We start from the raw sequence: 14,263 nt of genomic DNA on the forward strand, positions 1-14,263 counted from the left end.
GCACATACTCTTGCAAATATATTTCTATTAAGTCTAGATTTCTACACTATCAAAAGACACAGTACTACACATTTGTACTAATTAATCATGAATTCTACTAATAAGTATATATGGATTATCTACACTACTAATAGTTCCTTGGATTCTACACTAATAAGCATGTGATCAGACTCTACACTAAAGCATATCATCGACTAGATTCCACAAAGCATATCATTGGACTCTACACTAAGCATATCATTGGATTCACTAAGCATATCATCGGATAATTTGCATTTGTAAGTATAACAATAAAGCATATATATATATCATCAAATTACTACAGTCAGTATAACATACCATTTCATGCCGATCGACCATGGTACTTGTCAGGCGGGTCACGAATGGCACCCCGACAAAGTCATCACGTGGCGGAATTATGTCCCATAGGTTGCACACCTCCTCCTCGCTTAGCCTCATTCTTTGAGCTACGATGGCTTCATGAAGTGGGTTGTCATCATCTTCATCGAGTGGGTCCTCATTATCTTCATCATCTTCGTTATCTTCATCATCTTCATCATCTTCATCATCTTCCACCAGGTTGAGATAAATGACAGCCAGCTTGGGTCTTTCTGCTCTGAAGGAGAAGCTGATCAACTCACCACCAGTAAGACGCATGTGGGCGAGGAAACGGGCCCATCCATCTCCTCCAATCTGTGACATATTGCGTCCTTTCTCGACCTCCATAGTGTACGCCCCCCAGGAGCCTCCAATGTCACAGTGTCTCCTGTCAGCTTATTGAATTTCAACCTCACATTGCATGGGACGATCTGTGTAAAAAAAGCAAAATGACACAATGCAGTAATGCCAACACTAAAAATAAAATAGTTGTTACATTTCATCTAATTTCTTACCACCGCATGACGAGAACTCGGCTGGAAGTAGATGCCGAACAGCTTGCCAGTTGCAAGGCTGCTCACGCACCTTGACTTGCATAGTCGACATAGTGGCGGTGGTGGTGGCGCCATTTTCCTAAAGCAATATGAGCAAAGGATTAATGATCCACTTCACAAATATCTACCAAATCAGGGTACCACCTACCAAGACATTTCATCTAATTTGGCCCCTATTGCCTAAGATAATTGATTAAAAAAACAAGTGGCAAATTTAACTAAATTGGCACCTACATTTTGCCAAAAAATAACTTATTACAAAAAAACAAAAGCATCTACCTATCCATGTACAGAAAAAATAACAATAAAATGGTGCATACTAAATCAACTAAATCAACTAGCCTACTAAATCCACTAGCATACCAAATCAACTAAATCAAAATGTTCTAAATCAACTAAATCAACTAGCCTACTAAATCAACTAAATCAAAATGTTCTAAATCAACTAAATCATATCAACTAAATCAAAATGTTGCATATGAACTATCCTACTATATCAAAATGTAGGAGGGAGGAGGGAGAAGGAGGGGCGACTCGAGGAGGGAGAAGAGAGTAGGACGGAGGAGGAAGGCGGAGCGAGGAGGGGCCGGCCAGCGGCGAGTGGAGGGAGGACAGAGGAGGAGGCCGGTACCGAGTCCAGCAAGGAGGAGGAGGTGACGACGGCGCAGAGGGAGGAGGGGCGACGGGGGAGGACCGGCGCGGGGGGTTGAGGGGGAGATCCAGTGAGTGTGTGAGTGTGAGTGGATCGGATAGAGAGGAGAGTGGGGGTGGGAGATGGAATGGCTTAGCAGTAGCGCGCTATAGAGAAAGGCGCTACTGCTAAACTACCTAGCAGTAGCGCCTTTCACAAAGAACGCGCTACTGCTATGTATCAACATGTAAAAATAGACATCAAAAATACATTGACCATCAACGATCTTTTTGTGTACAATCTAATTTGTCAATATGAGTCCTCACCGGTTTAGGAACCGGTGAGGACTCATATTGCGGCCACAAATTCTACACATAGAATTCAATGAAGACCAAGTGCTTGTCAAAGTTTGAAAAGTAACATATTTAAGGTGGTAGAAACTCTCTTCACGGAGCGAGGTGGGACTAAATTTTTGTAGTAAACTTAGCAGTAGCGCTTATTGGTGAAATGCGCTGCTGCTATGATTCGTAGCAGTAGCGCTCTTCGTGCTAACGCGCTGCTGCTAGAACTAGCCTCGCGACGGCGTCGTGGGAATTATAGCAGTAGCGCGTCTTAGAGCGGGCGCGCTACTGCTATATTTATTTCAGTAGCGAGTTTTGTTTCCGCGCGGTACGGCTACGTAGCAGCAGCGCCTTATTTTAAAGCGCACTGCTGGTAAGATTCTATGTATAGGCTTTTCCCTAGTAGTGAGCATGCGAACTACAAAAATTTATCAAATATAAATAGCACAATAGAATGAAAAAAAATCTCAATGCATGTCTGCATATTGAGACAAGCCTTTTTCTATGCATAGTCGTGTTTAGTTTTTTTTTCCCACTCATATTTCATCGTGAAATGGCATGCTTTCATGTTAACATAGAAATAAACCAGTAAGACTATTTCCCACCTCCTGATCTGCCTCGTTTCCTGTGGCCATGGAGGCGCGATGGATTTCGACCCTTGCCGGTCGGGGAGGGGGCTCCTGCTACATTCTAGTTGTTTCTTTAAGTTTCTTTACACTACAAGGGAAAACCTTATACACAGAATCTTAGCAGCAGCGCGGCACAAAAAGAGGCGCTGCTGCTAATTAGGAGCAGCGCGGTTAGGGAAAGCGCGCTACTGATGTAAATTTAGCAGTAGCGCGTGATGTTTATACCGCGCTGCTACAAAAATCCACCGACAGTACACAACGACCTAAGTTTACCAGCAGCGCGGCGTCAAGAGGCGCGCTACTGCTAATGCCATAGTAGTAGCGCGCTTTTTAGTCACGTCGCTGCTGCTAATTTTGAAATTGTCCACACGGTTGGCCCGTTTAGCAGTAGCGCGTGATAGGAAAGCGCGTTGCTGCTACGCTCTTAGCAGTAGCGCGTTTTTGCTCCCGCGCTACTGCTAAGACGCAGCACCCACCACCTTTTTCCACCTTCCCCCTCCCCATCTCCTCTCCTCCCTTTCCCCTACCTCCCACATCCTCCCTCTCTCACTCTTCTTCTTCCTCAATACTTATCCCCCCATTACTCTCCCTCTTCTACCTACCTTTCTCTCTCTTCATTACTCCTAGCTAACTACACCACCTCCATTAATGCATCTCCTTTCTTTTTTTCCTTCCCCCTCCACTAGTTGAAGTTGTCTCCTCCCAAATTAGCTAGCTAGGTAGATGTAGCATTTAGTTAAGTGACCTATTTGCCCCCTAACTAGATCTTTCTTTGTCAAGAAGAGCTTTGTGCACTTTTGATCTCCCTACATCATCATCCACACCGTGTGCTCGATCTCGAGATAGAGGTGATTAAAATTTCATGCTTTTGCAAAATGGAAATATGTGTATGTGTGTGTGTAATATGATAATTGGGAAATATGATGGAAATTGTGTGTGTGGCATGAGTTGACGCCAAATTGTGCTTTTGAGTTGCCTATGTTTTGCCGAAATGTCGATTTATTTCCGTTTCGGCGAATTCCGGGCAAACTCTAGATCTATATATGTCCTAATTTTAGGGAAGGTCATGCCGAATTTTTGTATGACTTTGATGCATGCACGCATTTTTATAATCAATTTGTTTATTACTACCGTCCAGGTGTTCATGATGGTCAGTGGAACGATGGTGGACAAGTGGTTGCAGTCGGCGGTGCGGGACATGAAAGAAAATAACCTGACAGACGTTTTATGTCCGTATCGAAGATGCAAAGGAATAGTTTGGCTCGACCCCTATGACGAAGGTCGTGTCGAAGCGCACCTGCTCATGACTGGTTTCATGGATGGCTATACTCGGTGGATAATTGAAGATGAGGATGATGATGTTGAGGACGCCGACGGGGCAGCCAATGACGACACTGGGCAAGACAAAGAGATGATCGATAATGGCGGCGGGGAAGAGGCCGGACATGGCGGCAGAGAAGGGTCCGGACATGGCGGAGGAGAAGGGGCTGGACATGTCGGCGGAGAGAACGTGGACTCCACACAGCAGAGTTCGTCGGTACTAAGTTCAATCGTGCGGGACCCTCATGTTCAAGCACTGCTTTGCAAGGAGACAAGTACTGAGAGAGCTGCTTCTAGAGAGGAGGCTAAGCTGGAGCAACTGGTGGTAGACTCGAACACTCCATTGTATGACGGTTGCAATCCTGAGGTGACCCGCTTGAGTTTCACGCTCCAACTCCTGAAGACGAAGGCTAAAAACAAATGGACCGACACTAGCCTCGATGAGCATCTCAAGTACCTAAAGGATGTTCTTCCCGTGGGGAATCTATGTCCTACTAGTGTTGATGAGGCCAAGAAGATCGTGTGCCCTCTTGATCTTCCGCATGTTAGATACCATGCATGAATCAACGATTGCATAATTTATCGGAAGGAGCACGCGGAAAAAACAAGCTGTCCGGTGTGCAATGCTTCTCGATACAAGAAGGCTGGGAAGAAATGTCCCCAGAAAGTTGTACGGTACTTACCGATCACTCCCCGTCTCCTGCGGTATTTCGTAGATCCCAAGGAAGCAAAGCTAATGCGCTGGCACGCGGAGAGGAAGAAGGCTGGCGATGGAGATGATCCGAAGCTGAGACACGTCAAGGATGGAAGCCAGTGGAGAGCGTTGAACAACTTCTATCGGTATTCTGAATGTGATGCAAGGAACATCGTTCTCGGCGCGTGTACCGATGGCATGAATCCGTTTGGCAACCAGAGCACCAACCATAGCACATGGCCCGTGTTCGTATGGATGTACAACCTCCCCCCTGGTTGTGCATGAAGTCGAAGTACATTCACATGAGCATGCTTATTCAAGGGCCGAAACAACCAGGAAATAATATTAATTTGTATCTGGGGCTACTTTAAGAGGAGTTAGACACTTTATGGAAAACACCGGCCAAGACATGGGACGCCAGCAAAGGTGAGTATTTCTACATGAGAGCCGCGCTAATCACGATGGTGCACGATTATCTCGGTTACGGATATGTCGCAGGCCAGGTGTGCCATGGATATTGCGGATGCACGCGGTGCATGGATGATACGACATCTCAGCAGCTAACGTCAAGGAAAGATGGCGGGTCTGGGAAAATCGTGTACATGGGGCATCGAAGATGGCTTGAACAGGACGACCCGTGGAGATCTATTCAATGGTCACGCTGAGCATCGAGGACCTCCACGTAAGCGGAGCGGTGCCGAAATCGATGAGCTGTTGAAAAACTGGAAGGAGTGCCCCGCGCCGGGAAAGATGATGAAAAAGGCACCGGAGCCGCTGCTGAAGGTATGGAAGATGAGGTCTGTGTTCTGGGACTTGGAGTACTGGCACAAACTCGATACACCTCATTGCCTTGATCAAATGCACATCTGTAAGAATGTCCTTGAGAGTTTGCTCGCGACACTGATGAACATGACGGATAAGACCAAGGATGGGCCGAAGGCAAGAAAAGACTTGCAAGATTTCAAAATCAGGGAAGATCTGCACATGCCGCCCCGTAAACAGTCAGACGAGACACAGACGGAGACAGAGGCGCGGGAGAAGAAGGGCAAGAAAATAAAGAAAGAGGATTATTGCCCCCCTTCTTGCTTCACCTTAAGTCAGGCTGAGATCGATCAATTCTTGAAGTGCCTTACCGGAGTCAAAGTTAGTTCCGGTTACTGTGGCGAGATAAGCAGATATCTAGACACGGACAAGAAAAGGTTCAGCGGGATGAAGTCCCATGACTGTCATGTGATGATGACGCAGATACTACCTGTTGCCCTTAGAGGGATAATGGACAAGCACGTCCGTGACACGCTTATTGGTCTCTGCAACTTTTTCGACGCCATCTCTCGAAAGTCGATCAGTCTGAAGCAGCTCCGAAGGCTACAGGAAGAGATCGTTGTGATACTGAATGAGCTTGAGATGTACTTCCCGCCCGCGTTCTTTGACGTGATGGTGCATCTGTGTGTCCATATTGTGGACGACATAATAGACTTGGGGCCATCATTTCTGCACAACATGATGCCGTTTGAGAGGATGAATGGGATCATCAAAGGATTCGTTCGTAACATGTCCCATCCGGATGGAAGCATCGTCCAGGGCTATCTGACACAAGAGTGTATCTCTTTCTGCGAGAATTTTCTATATGGCGCAGACCAGCCGCCTGATGTTAGTGTTGGTTTGCCCGTTAACAAGCACAATGGGAGGCTCGAAGGAGAAGGTCACTCCAACGGTCGCAGGGAACTGCACGTGGCATACTCGGATCGACACAGCGACTTTGACATAGCAAACTTGGTAGTGCTACAACACCTAGACGAGGTAGATCCTTTCGTGGCACTGCACAAAGAAATTATCGCAAAGAAGTATCGTGACCGGGGGGTATGTAGGACGGACGCCGAAGTTACTAGAGAGCACAACTCCACTTTCCTGCATTGGTTCAAAGAGCATATTATTGCTAATCCCGCGGAGGAGGGCTCTAAGGAAAGATTTCTCATATACGCCTTAGCACATGGCCCCTCGCCCAACCTCCTAACCTATCAGGCATACGATATCAACGGATACACGTTCTACACGGAGGCCAAAGATATGGACAGTGATGATCAGAACTCAGGGGTGACGATGGAATGCATGACCGGCAGCGACAACGGCGCAACTGAAAGATTTTACGGAAGGGTCGAGGAGATCTAGGAGCTTGCCTACTCTGGACTGCACAACACGACGATGTTCCGTGTCAGATGGGCTAAGAATGTCAAAAGAGAAAACCGGAATTTCACTACCATGACTATACCCGATGCCAAGAGCGCTACCATGAACGCTATCGCAAAAAATGAGCCATGGGTAAACGCTAAGCACGTGACATAATGCTTCTTCATAACTGACCTGCGCAATCCCAGCCGTGTTGTCGTGAGGAGAGGCAAAAGGAACATCATTGGAATGGATGGAGTCTCCAATGAGGAAGACTACGATCAGTACGGCAACCCAATGAGGGAAGATGATGATGATGATGATGAAGTATACGTCAAAAGAAGAATCAGTACTACATTACCTAAGAAAAATCGTACTCCATGGAAAAGGCAAAGTCACAATGAGGGGCTCAATTATTCTTCAACGAACAACAAGGGAAAGAAGCTGACTCAAAAACGAAAACGTCAACGCTGAGGAACCGTATGTTATCGGTCAAATGATGTAATATATATGTTCCTATTTTATATACACACTTAGCCATTATTATGCATGGGTCCAATGATGTAATATATATGTTCCTATTTTGTATACATATTTAACCGTAAAATGATGCAATATATACCGCCTTCAATTCCCTTATTTAACTGCTCTCGGAAAAAAAGTGAGAGAAAATAAAGGAAAAGAAAATGGAAGGAAACAAACAGGAAAACTGTTATATAGGTACTGGTTATAGCAGCAGCGCGTTTTTCAGAAAAGAGCTACAGCTAGTCAAGGTAGTAGTAGCGGTTTCTACACGAAACCGCTATACCTACCTCGAGTAGCTATAGCGTGTTTTGCCTAAATGCGCTACTACTATGCCCACTTAACCCCGAAGATCCCCAATCCTCTCTTCATCCTGCCTCTTTTCCCCCCAAATCCCCACACTCTCTCTTCCCCCGTCGCGCCACGGGAGCCCACGCCGCGCCTCTGCGCTCGCCCCCGACCCCGACGCCGACCGACCCCGGCGCCGGCTCCGGCCCCCAACCCGACCCCGGCGCTCGCCCACGGCCCCGTCCCTGACCCCGACCCCGGCTCCGGCCCCGGCGCTCGACCCCGACCCCGACCCCTCCCAACCTCGGCCGTCGTCGGGCCTGCGCCCTCTATAAGCCCCCCACCTCTCCTCCTCTCTCTGGTAGCTAGGTTTTTTGGTTAATTTAGTTAGGTTTTAGTTAGGGCAGATGGTTAATTAGGTTATATATGTGGACATGTGATGTTTTGGACATGTCATATTTGGAAATTTGGACATGATGATTATGTGCAGGGTAAATGATCCGAGTGGCCTATGTTACGCCGGAATGTTGATTCATTTCCGTTCTGGTGAATTTCAGGCGCTCGATATGTCCATTTTTTAGCAAAGGTCATGCCGAAATTTTCCGTGAATTTTGGCATGATTTGTGCTAGATAGTAGGCATATCGAGTGCTCGCGGAAACGACATTCCGGCAAACATAGATTTCTTTTTTATGTCATTTCTCTTTTTTTCATAGTTTTAGATTAAACGAGCGAAGAAACTGGGCCTTCTGACCAAGATGCAGACGAGATGGATTATGAGGGTGAACAAGAGTACCTCGACTATTTGACTGCTAAGAAAATGCAAAGTCAAGGTTTGCAGGTCGGCCTCGATGATGGTACTGACGCCGACATCGGCACCGACGGCGCCGGCACCGATGGCGGCGCCGAGACCGGCGGGGAAGGTACCGGCGAGGAAGATACCGGCAGGGAAGGTACCGATGCCACTACCGAAAAGAAGAAGCAGAAGAAGCAGATGATACGAAAACCTAACAAACTAGGGATTGGACGACTGGTGATCACAAAGATGGCACCTGGCAAGTTTGAGCCATTAGAGCCGGAAGAACCTCGCAAGTGCTATGGGAACCAATTAGGATGCATCCTACGGGAATGCACGAGCGTCAACGACGATGACTTAAGGAGTAAAGAACATTTGATGCAGTTGCTCCTGACGAAGTTGCGCAAGAGATTCAAGTTCCCCGACCGGGATGATAACATAGAAGAACCATGGGATGATCCGAAGATGAAAAAGATTAACAATCACGCCATGGGCATGTTCAGCAATGATTTGCCTCCTGGAAAGGGAGGGTGCAATGAGCTATTGAGGCTGAGGAACCCTTGTCCAAGATTCTGGAGTAAAATCCGACACTTATGGTAGAGGAGTTCGAAAAGTTCAAGGACACTTGCGCTACCGAGGCAGCCAAGTCTAAGGCTGCGAAATTCAAGAGCCTTCAGCAAAGGAACACGGGGAAGCATCGCCTCGGAAGCCGTGGCTACCTCGTTAAAAGGCCCATATGGGATAAGGAGGACGCAGAACGTGAAGCCGCGGGTATCCCAGACCCCTTCGCGAAGTTCACCAACCCCTTGGAGCGTGACTTCATCAGGGCCCACTACAAGTGGGACAAGGAAAAGAAGGTTTTTTACACGGAGCAGATCACGAGGAAATTGATTAGACTACTGGTAATTATTCTTTTACCACCTTACATTTAGCTCCAGATCTAGTCGACTACACATTCCTAAACGGTTCACGCTCCTTCTGCAGGAGAAGCAACACCAGCTTGCAGCCGAAAGCCCTACTTCTCCGATGAGGCCCAAGTGGGACACCCCTCTCAACCGGGCCTTGAACGAACTTAAGGGACTCCCTTTGGGCCAGCGGCCGCAATATGTCGTGTGCACGACGCTAGAGACGGCGCCACGTGGAAGGTGTTTTACAACGAGGGCCCGGAGGCCAAGAAGCAGAAAAAGAAGTTTAGTTAGGCGGACATCGATGAGAAGGTGAAGTTTGCGGTCGAGAAAAAAGCAGCTGAGGACGCGAAAAAACAGCCGAGGAGAAAAATGAGTTGCTACTACAAGCAGTCAATGCAGCTGTAACTGCCTGCAGAAATGATTTCGCTACTAACTTGGTTCCAGCTATCATCAACTTGATGAAGGAAAATCCAGACAAGACGCTACATGATTTCCCGTTGCCCAGTTTCGTCGGGAGCAACTCCGTGAACAACAACACCACCGCACCATCACTTGCTCACGCAACCGGGCCTCCTCTCGCAGTCGCTCCCGCTCATAGCAGCCCGTCCTTAGTCTCTGGCGTGCTAGGTGGGCCTTCGTCTTTGGCTGAGCTCGACGCCATCACAGTAATTACATGTCGCACCAACATAGAATATTCCATTTTCGTTGCCTTTCGGATGTTTTACGCCACAGACATGTGTTTGCAGGCCGAAGAAACCCCGTGCACCATACTCTACTTGATCAAAGGCCTGAAGGTGGACATGGGAAAGGGGATGATAATGAACCCCTTGCAACCCACGTTCCACAACCACCCGATCCCCGCTGGGCACTTCAGAGTTAAGTTGTCTAGTGTGAAATCGGGGCACGAGCATTTGCCTCCTCCAGTACATCATGTGGGAGAGGACGACGAGACCCCGCCGCGGATTGGAAACTGCAAGGGTTGGGTGCTGTTATGGCCGAAGAATCTTATTTGTCTAGAGCCGGCCGAGAGCACACCAATAACCACACATCAACAACCATGTGCGGAGACCAGCACCCCGCCTACGCAATTACCAGCTCCTGTAGTGTCGGGTGAGAGCGGCGGACGACGTGATGAAGGGGGTGCAATAGTACTGGCTGATGTAATCGGTCCTGTAGAACATATAATGGATGATGAGACGGAGGTCGACCCAATGGGTTTCCTCAATACAAACGCATATGACTGTGACATAGATATGATGAGTCAACCATATGATGAATCGGGCTATCAGCATGCTAATGAGGATATGGATGATCTGCCCGGGCAGGAAGGTCGTAGCAGGGATTGCAAAAAGTCTCTCTTCATGAAATCCTCACAGGACACGCCTGAAAATGCCGCCTCAACACAGGCTCAACTAGCCGAGGGTCGTACAGTGCTTAGCCCGGGAACACTGGGGCAGGGGTTAAGGAAGGGTCTGGAAGGTGTGCCCAAGAAAAAAGAGAGGAAGAGATCGGGGAAGATAGCTGCCTCCAAACAAGCCAGAGCACATAGCAGCCAGATGATGGATTCTGAAGAGCGTGTACCCGTGAAAGGTGCGGCCATGTTCCATCTCATGGGCGAGCCGATGCTACCGTCAAAACCGCTGGAGGCACTATCAGGGGATCTCAGGAGACTGCACGACCATGTGTTGTCGACTGAGAAAAGCCTACTAGCCTCGAAGGATCCAGGATATCCGACATACGCAGCTCGTGTGCCTGAGGGGAAGTGCTACGTCGACACATGGCCCGCGGAGGTGTTCTTCCTGCGGTTTGACCATATCTTTGAGATGTTTCTGACAAGGCGGCTCGATTGTACAATCGTCCGCCTTTTTGCGCTACATATGAGCTCCGTCATGAAGAGAGAAGAAGTCTCGCAAATCTGCGTGGCGGATCCGTACTACATGCACGAGTCTTTCTTGAGTCTCGGTGACTTTGAGCGTGAAACTGCTAGGGACTACCTCCAAAACTTCATGGTACAGAATAAGGACCAGGAAATTTTCCTCCTGCCTTATCATCCAAAGTAAGTCAGTTCCGGACAACCCTTTCGTACATTTCAATCATTCCTTCTCGCTCATATGAAGAATAATTTGAGGTATATTTTCCCTGCAGCAATGGGCGCGCCGTCCTTATGTTCTTTACCCGCGAGTCTCCCACGCCGTGTATTTTGACCCTTCCAGAGACTACGAGAAGAAGGACTACACCCACATAATGAATATTCTGGATGATGCTCTCCAAGGCTTCAGCATTAGAGGTGGCCACATGCAGATCAGGAAACAAAGGAACAAGAAGATGGGTTTCGCGCATAAAACTAACTTCTGCTGCATCCATGTCCCAAAACCAAGCAAGAAGGATGGATTCTACATCCTCCATCTCATGATTGAGTTCAACACGGATCACCAAAACCTTCGCATGACAAGCAGAAATGATGAACATATCCACAAGTGGCTAGACTCTCATGGAGAAGCGGATTATAAACTTAGAGATGACTTCTTTCACATCCAAAGGGACATTGCGACGATCATCATGAAAGAAGTCATCGATGAGAAGGGGATGTTCCACCACGGCCCTATATCGCGAGTTGACGTCCGAACTCGCATAGGCATGCAATGTCAAGACCTCACGCCGTTCAAGAAGCTAGGGTCCATCCTCGATGATATGGAAGGATGGAACTTCTAGTGATTTATGATGCCGATGATGATGATATGTGTCGGTTGAACTTGTATACTTTCTGTAGCGATGAAACTTTGTGATGTCCACAGTCCCTGCCGAACTTGCGTAACGCTACTTCGTTTGTTTGGGTACGATGACCTGCGTACCTCTAGTTAATTAGTTTGCGTACTGTATGTTGCATCTAGTTGCTAATTAACCCTTTCTTTTTCGTGTTGCTCTAATATATTTTGTTGCATATGATTGTACATCCTTTTGATGAACATGCATCTCTAACAGATACCTAGTTTCTTGATGGCGAGATAGTGGTGCTATGTCGTGTACAAAGGGAAGGTTCCGGGGGTGTACAATGAGTGGCCTGAGTGTCAGGCGCAAGTGAATGGGGTTTCGGGCGCCAGCCATAAAGGCTTCAAAAGCAGACAAGAAGGAGAAGCTAGTTACTTGAGGTTCATGTTAGCGCGAGAGAGGACTCGTAACCGCCGCCTCATGTACTGCATAGTTCCGCTCTCACTCATAGTGATAGCTCTTCTCGCATATACCATTGTTTAGATGGATGACGTTGTAGTTGCAAGTATTCGAGACTTGCATGTATCGCTATTTTCGAGATAATGACGAGATACTACTTTGTATTGGATGATGATTATGATGAGACTATTTGTATGTATATGCTATGATTACATTTGTGGTCTCGCAGCCATTGGTATGTGTATCATGATGACATTTATATCTGCTAAAGATTCTTGTATAAAGCATGTTCAAATACAAAACAAATATGCAGAAAAAAAACAAAAAACTACTAAAATTAGCAGTAGCGAGTGGAGAAAAGTTAGCAGCAGCGCCACGATAGCAGTAGCGCGTCCAGGCAACGCGCGCTAGAGCTATTAGCAGTAGCGAGCTTCCACGAAGCGCGTTGCTGCTACACTTGTATAGCAGTAGCGCCGGTGAGCACGCGCTACTCCTACGTGTTAGCTGTAGCGTCTTATTAGTAGCGCCGGTCCCCGCGCTACTGATACACCTAAAACCCGCGCTGCTGCTAGCCTTTTCCCTAGTAGTGTTAGGGCGTCTATCCTACTTAAAAAGGTGAGGCGGGGATGGCTCCCTAAAGATGAAATGAGTTTCTCCCCGCCTACTCCCTGTCCCGGGGTGCATCTACCCAAAGGGCGTGTGAAGGTGTGTCTCTGGCAGATCTCATGGGATTCCGCCGGTATTTGTCTTTGGTAGATCTGCTTGAATCTGATCTTTGCTCGTCTTTGGGTATTTAGCATGACGACTTTCTCATTGTTTATTGCAACAAGGTTTGTCCGGCATCGGTGAGAGAGAGGCGACGACGATGGCGCGCCTTCAGTTGGATACAATGCTTGCAGTCGTCGCTAGGAGGGATATGACATGAATGTAATTCTATTACTTTTTATATTCTTTGTACTGTTATATGATGTTTGATTAATACATCGTATTTTTTTCTTCGTTTTTTTAGTAGGGACTAGATATAGAAAATTCCGTGGTACTAGCAAAATAGACGAGACGATATAGAAAATTCCGTGGCACCACGGCTGGGCCTCCTCGCCGCTGTAGCGGCCTCTTTCCTGTGAAAAGACCGGTCACTCGCTCGGACCCTGCGACCTTTCAACTGCGAGCCACCTGGCTGAACGGGTGCCAGAGATCGGGCGCCAAAATGCAATTCCTTTACAACGGGAGGGCGCGCGTCCGTCCGATCGGCCGTCGAGCGGCAACAGCCCCACCCGAACGGGCCACGGGAAAGAAAAAGAAACGAGAAAAAGGCGTCCGATTCGCTCGGTTTTCAGTGGGAATCGACCGACGGGCACCGCGTCCGCACGGAATCTGCGCGCGAGTAGATTGCGCCGGTGCAGCAAAGCCGCAAAGCCCGCAGGCCGCACCGTCCCTCCCAGAAAAAAAAACACGGATGGAATTCACGCCGTCGTTCTGTGGCCCGGCGGCGACGCGGTCCGGCCGTGCGGCCGCCCACTGGCGTTTGTTGGATCCCGAAACGGAAATGGTTCTACCTAAGCGGAGACGCCCCGCCACACCATAAAACACCACACCATTTTGTTAATTAATGGCTTGGTTGTTTAATCTTGGCTTGGATTGGACAAGACGCCGCGGTTGGCGAGTTTTCTCTCTCTCGAATAAGCACGAGTGTACATACTATATATTAAAAAAGAAATGGGGTAAAGAGCCCCTCAACGTTAGCAGTTACATCATATGTTACAACCCCAACTCCATCATCAACGGAGGGGTAGCTATTCTATTTCACCTAGGCCTACCTCTAGTGCCGTTAGAACGACACCTACGCCCGCCGTTAGGAGGCCTGCCATCT

This window comes from Aegilops tauschii, chromosome 4 (genome assembly GCF_002575655.3).
Source record: "Aegilops tauschii subsp. strangulata cultivar AL8/78 chromosome 4, Aet v6.0, whole genome shotgun sequence".
In the NCBI taxonomy this organism is placed as follows: domain Eukaryota; kingdom Viridiplantae; phylum Streptophyta; class Magnoliopsida; order Poales; family Poaceae; genus Aegilops; species Aegilops tauschii.